Source organism: Solanum dulcamara, chromosome 10 (genome assembly GCF_947179165.1).
Source record: "Solanum dulcamara chromosome 10, daSolDulc1.2, whole genome shotgun sequence".
NCBI classification, from domain to species: Eukaryota; Viridiplantae; Streptophyta; class Magnoliopsida; order Solanales; family Solanaceae; genus Solanum; species Solanum dulcamara.
Window position 1 is genome coordinate 70621934 of NC_077246.1, and position 6848 is coordinate 70628781.

The following is a 6848-nucleotide window of genomic DNA, read 5'->3' on the forward strand; positions in this document are numbered from 1 at the left end:
CAAGAAGCAAATCGCAAGTTGTTTATCTGAACTACTTATAAGCTATTGTTTGATTGTAAGCTCAAAAAGTTGTTGTGAGATTTTTTCGGAAGCAAATCGCAAGTTGCCTATCTGAACTACTTGCAAATTGTGTGCCTGATTGCAAGCTTCTTCAAGAAGTCGTAGGACTACTTAAATGAACATCCATAATTTTTTTTTGAATTTGATGTGAATTGAAGTATGATCAGAAATTATAGATCATAACAATTATTGAATATATATACATAAACATGCCCTACCTTGAAAGAATGAGAGAAATCAAATAAACACAATTAAAAATTTTCTCCGGTATATTTATACTACTAGACTAAGGACTGGAAATATAAATTCTATACTTTACAAGGAATGTAAATTAATAAAATAAATCTGTAAACTATCCTAACCAACTTTTTCTCATCCAAGTGTCATTTATACTGTATCCTAGAGTATATCCTAATTATACTGTGTACCATATTTACTAGGCTGAAGAACAAGTAGTCTAATTTTATGTACTAGGGACCCAAGACGAGCCCAAGATCAGAATGAGCCCAATAACATGTAATATTCATGATCCAATTATGTTATGTCCAAAATATTTTTGATTTTTGTCTTCTTGTTTTGTCCGTCTTCTCCAACTTAATTAGGACCTTCTTCAGCAGCCATAGAAAGTATTTCATCAGCCTCCCTCAAGTTGGCGTCCGGTGATTAGATGCCCAACTTGCCAAGACAATGATGATGAAGAGGACCGACAAGGGCTCTAGTGAAAAGATCAACAATTTGAGAGGAAAAGGGAAGTAAAGAAAGATAGATAAGACCACCAAGGAGTTTTTCACAAGCAAAGTGACAATCAAGCTCGATATGCTTGGTTCGTTTGTGAAAAATAGGGTTTTTGGAGATATGGATGGCGGATCTAATATCACAATGTAGAGGAACAGGAAGAGAAGGTGAGAGGTAAAGTCTGAGAGAAGACGAACAATCTAAGAAATCTCGGCAACTAAACGACGCGTAGAGCGGTATTCAGACTCCATTGAAGATAAAGAAACAACCAATTGTTTCTTGGACTTCCAAGATATCATTGAGTCATCAAGACTGATGTAAAAGCAAATAATAAAGCATCTCGTGTAGGAGCACGAGGCCCAATTGGCATCACAGAACCCAAGAATTGGAGAGAAGGAGAAAAGTTCATAAAAAAAACCAAGCCTGTATTTTTACGAAGATAGCGAAGGGTGTGGAAAACTGCCTGAAGGTGATCAGTATGAGGGTTTTGCATATATTGACTGAGAGATTGAACTGCAAAAGCGAGAGTATGGGTGAGGAAGTTGAGTTGACCCAACAAACGATGGTAAACAGTGGGGTTTGGCAAAAGGTCACCGGAAGTAAAGGTGAGTTTAAGAGTAGGGTCTAAGGGGGTGGAAGCAGGGTGGGAAGGGAGATCAGGATACTCCAAAAGAATATCCATGGCAAATTTCCTTTGAGTTAAGTGCAATAATTCCATATCTAGAAAGTAGCTACCACTCCCCATATCTTTGATTTTGAATTCATTGATGAGAAAAAGCTTAAGCTCACTGAGTTCTTGTTGATTGTCCCCAATCAAGAGTATATCATCAATGTATACTGCAAGTATAATAACTAGATTGCCAGAATACTTGTAAGAAAGAGAATAATCATTCTATGAGAAAGTGAAATTCCGAGATCCCATGGCGAAAGACAACCTTGCATACCATTGGCACAATTCTTGTTTTAGTCCATAAAGAGATTTTCTTAAACGAGGCACATGTGAGGGGGAAGGTGGTGTCATGCCAGAAGGAAAACACATGAATACTTCTTCATCTAGATCGCTGTGTAAGAAGGTGTTGTTCACATCCAGTTAAAATAGAGGTCAAGATTTTTTGACAGCAACTGTAAAAATGCACCGTATGGTGGTCATTTTAACAACAAGTGAGTATGTTTCAGTAAAATCGATCCCTTCACGTTGGATATCACCTCACACAACTAAATAAGCTTTCAATCTTTCCAAATCTCCATTTGACTTCAATTCGACCTTATAAACCCATTTGCAGGGTAACGGTTTCTTACCTGTTGGCAAGACTACCTCTTCCCAAGTAAAATTAGAGATCAGAGCTTGGATTTCATCATCCATGCAATTCTCCAACCAGGATGACACATGGCCTGTTGGTAAGTAACTAGTTCCGTGATCTTTTTAATGGAATGTATTATTGGTTGTCTGTGCTTATGAAAGCAAAAGAAACAGAATGCAGGGATAAAATAGATGGGTTAGGGGAAATGACTGAAAAAGCATTATCACATACAAAATCAAACAAATGAGAAGGGAAAACGGATTTTCTGGTTGTTCTGTGCAAGTCTTGCACTGTAGATGACATATCCACTATAAGAGTAGGAGTACAGGGCGAGATAGAGGTAGAATGATGCAGGGAAGTATCAAGAGTTTGAGGTGAATATTGAGAAGGACTGAACTAAGAGAAAGCTGTAGGTAGAGGACTAGATGCTGGTAGAGGGGAAGAATTCCTGGGAGAATCAGGTGAGTGAGTAGAATTAGACAAATCAGCAGGTGAAGTAGAAGAATTTACTACTGAATCAAAAGGGATGGAAACATCAGACTTAAAAGAACCAGAAAAAAGTTGTGACATAGGCACAGTATGGGCAAAAGGAAAGATGGATTCATAAAAATTTACATCTCGACAAACAATGACTTGTTTGGTAATAAGACTGGGAACTTTGTACCTTTTTTTCTGAAAGGATACCCTAGAAAAATTCCAGGGATAGCTCTTGGAGATAATTTGTCTCTATTTATAAACAATGTTGACACAAAAACTAAGCAACCAAAAGTCTTTAAATGTGTGTAACTGGGAAGCTTGTGGAAGAGTTTTTCATAGGGTGTGAGGTGGTTAAGAGCCTTAAAAGGAAGAATGTTAATAATGTAGGTGGTTGTTAATAGTGCTTCCCTAGTGTCTTGGTTTCAACTGAGATTGATACATAAGTGCCCTACATATCTCTAGAAGGTGCTCGTGTTTCCTTTCAGACACCCCATTCTGCTATGGGGTAGCAACACAGGATGTTTGGTGCACAATCCCTTGAGAAGAAAAGAATTTAGTAGGCAAAATTCCAGACCCAATTCATATGCATTATCTGATCTCACAATCTTGATTTTCTTTCCAAATTGTCTTTCAACATGGACTAAAGAGGATTTCAAAATTGGGAAGGCATTTGATTTAGTAAGCATCAGGTATGTCCAAGTTGTTCTAGAGAAATCATCAACAACAGTAAGAAAGTACTTCTCCCCTTTATAAGTTTGAGTTTTGTAGGGTCTTCATGCTTCTATATGAATCATATCAAAACAATCATTGAAGAAATCTTGCTGGTAGGGAAATATAACTTGGATTGTCTAGCCATGGGACATATATCACATGGAAATTCATAGAATTTAGACAGCTGTAGTTTAATACCATGCGTATTTTTCAAAGAAGCATAAGGCAAATGATCCAATCTAAGATGCCAAAGTCTATTAGAAGTAATGTTTTCTAAACTGAAATTCACATAGTTGATGAAAGTAGGAGTACACTCACTAGAAAAAGTGTTTGGTAAACAAGGAAAAGACTCAACATTAAAAACTACAGTACTATTGGAAGAAAAATAACTAGACTTGCTATTTAAAGAAACTAAAAACTTTGAAGGAATGGATGTAAATGTGTCATTCTTCAGCAAATATAGACCTCCAATAGTTTCACCAAAAATCTTGTTCCTCTGCATTGTATGGGCCTGTATGAAACACCCCATTTTAGAAAGTACATAGAAAATATTAACCAAAGTAATGTATTATGTTAGAATAACATCTCCTACATATTTGACTTTGAGCTTGTATGAATTTGGTAAAGTGACAAAAATAGGATTAGGCAATAATCTGAAATTGTGAAAAAGAGTTTTGTCAAAAGTCATGTGATGTGAGGCATCTGTGTCTATTATCGGGTTTGATAGAAATCTTATAAGATAGGAGGTGTATGCTGTAAAGAAAGCAGAAATACCAGTCATATTTGCACTGTGTTGTTTATAGTTCCATTTTGTACTGATCTGAACATATGAATAAGTTATCACATTGGTCCTTAGAGAAGTTCTGATATTAAATCTAGAAGGTTTGTTGTTCCCATTCAACCTAGCTCCTTGTGCATCACTCATAACAACATTCCTATCTTGTGAAGTAGGAACATGTCCTGAACTCAGGTCCTCAATTACACCTACATTTTCTCTGGCATTGTTGAAACGCTTCTTTTCTTTGTTTGTGAATTTAAAATCCGTTGGGTTCCCTATTGTGATGACCTTGAGGGATATTTTTGAAAATTTGTGCAAAATTACTATTTTACCTCTATATTTAGTGTCATTGAGTGTTATTTGATTTGTTTGTGTTGTTGGTTTTGTTAAAATCTTAATAGGTTGTGAATTGTGTAAGTTTTTGAGTTTTCATAAGCTTTAAGTGTTAAAAAGTGGTTTTCATACCAACTAGAGCTACGGGTTTTGAAATGGGGTTTCGTCAGTTCCATCAGCTACGAAATATAGAAATCGGTCTAGGAGAGTTGTCAGAATCACATTTGGAGTTAATACATGGATTTGAGGTCTTGAGTTGGAAAATTTAATTTTAATGAGCTAAGTTTGACTTTGATTAACAAATCAAATTTTGAGAGTTGGATGGTAATTTTGCTAGTTCCATTGGTTCCGTAACGTGTTTTTTGATCAATTTGCACTATTGGTTCATATTTATAGGGTTTCGAATGAGTTTTATGGGTTGAAAACATGTTTTAAAGGGTGGTGGGGTAAGAGACTGTGGTCAATGCATGGTCAATAGTCAACACGTGTGAAGTAACACGCATGAACAATAATTTTTTTGGCAGAAAATGTCCCTTTCTTTCCATCTCAATATTTTTCATCATTTGTTTTGAGTTTCTGAACTCCTTGAGGCGATTTGAGAAGAGATTTTCGAGGCAAAGTGTTGGATAAGTGATTTTTGATTTAAAACGTTCCTTTTTCATTAAGTATTTGATTATTTTAACTCCTAAATCTTAGTTTCAAACTCCAAAAATCTTTATTTTTCCCTAATCTAAATTTAAGGAAATTAGTGATTTCTAACTCTTTTTAGCTCTATTTTTATGATTTTTTCAACCATGAGTTTCTTATTACCAATAGAATGTGATTGTCCAATAAATTTTCAAATTTGAGCCTTTTTGGAAATAATTAATATTTAGGCAATTTTACCCCCGATTCTGAAATCTATCAATATGAGTCTCATTGGACTCCTTATGATGTATATGTTTCATTGTTGATAATGGATTTGTCATTTCGGGCGTTGAATTCAAGAGTTGCTTGTTCGATGGAGGTATTCGGGTGCGATTTCGACAATTGAGATAGGTTTGGCTATCCTTCTTTGAGACTAAGATGGGGTAATTAGTCATTCATATATTATGGACTTTGGTATGGAGTTGTAGTATGAGTTGAGAATGTTATATATATCGTGATGTCCGTGTGGAGGCTTATATATTAATGTGTTGCCGTGTGGGGGCTTATTTGTATCATAGCTCGTGTGGGGGCCTTATTTATTATCTTATTTGCTTTCAGAGCACGTGATTCATGATTTGCCTGTAAAAGAGACTTGAGGATATTATTTGACTTGTGGTGCCCGCCTGAGGGGTTGAGTTGGGGTTTTGAGAAAGGGGTGAATATTTAAATTGAAGTATTTCCTTCCCATTACTATTTATTTAGGCTCAATATCATGTGTAGGTTAAGTTTTGAGAACTTTAAACCTTGTACTACATGTGAGTTGAATAATACTTTCATGCCATACATGTTTTGATGCATTCATCCTCATTCATCATGTCATTAAACACGGGAAATTGAGAAATATAAAAATTCTTTTTGAGAAAAAAATGAAACTGTTTTAAACCTTTGTATCTTGAGTTCCTGACCAGGGCAATTTTACGGAAGGGTAGTAGATACATTGTGATCCCTTAACCACGAAGAGGTGGCAAGGATGATGAGATATTATGATTGAGGTATACAGTCTGCGAGACCCCCATTGGTCCTGCTTGGTAGCACAGCTCGGCAGGTGTATACGATAGGCTATGCGACAGTCTTAATTTCACTGTACCACTACATTATTGCATCATTATATTACATTGCATTGCATTGATATCTTTACTGCTTGAATTATCTAGTTAATTGTGATTACGAGTTGTTGTTATGGGATTAATTTATTCGCGTCATTCTATATAAATTGGCGATACCGATGTTAGAGCGGGACTTTTCTATATGCAGGTGGAAGCGTTTCTTAGTGTATTTCATAGGTTTGATTAATTCTATATACTCAGTCGGCTAAAACCTACTGAATACATGTGGATTGTACTCGCTCCTACTTTTGTGTACCTTTTTTATGCAGATACTAGTCAGGTTACCTCACGTGGCAGCTGATATTCTAGCGGATTGTGTATTCTCAGATTAGTGGTGAGGTCTTAGATTTTGGATCGTCATTAGTCTATCTTTAATTCTCAGTCTTTTGTATCATTCAGAGACTTATGTTGTATCTTCAAACTCGAACCTTTTATTAGATGCTCTTTATACTTATGACTCAGGTTTTGTGATCATTTTATTATTGTCCATTTATTGTGTTTAATTGTAGCCTGACTTTTCTTTGGGAGTCTCGTATGATTTTTTTTTTAGGAGGGGGAGGCTTACACATCGGAATGAGATTTGGGATGTATACCGTCATCACTTCAATTTTTGAGTCGTGACACCTATTAACCTATAACATCCCTGCCTAGTATGATTTG

The 6848-nt window shown here is 35.8% G+C and overlaps 1 long non-coding RNA gene across 1 annotated transcript; it reads left to right on the forward strand.

Annotated features, from left to right (window-relative positions):
* The first annotated feature begins 1995 nt into the window (after positions 1-1995).
* LOC129871577 (uncharacterized) lies at positions 1996-6642 on the forward strand. Its single transcript, XR_008762270.1, has 2 exons — positions 1996-2193; positions 6458-6642. It is a non-coding gene; the product is annotated as an uncharacterized LOC129871577 (long non-coding RNA).
* Positions 6643-6848: the final 206 nt, after the last annotated feature.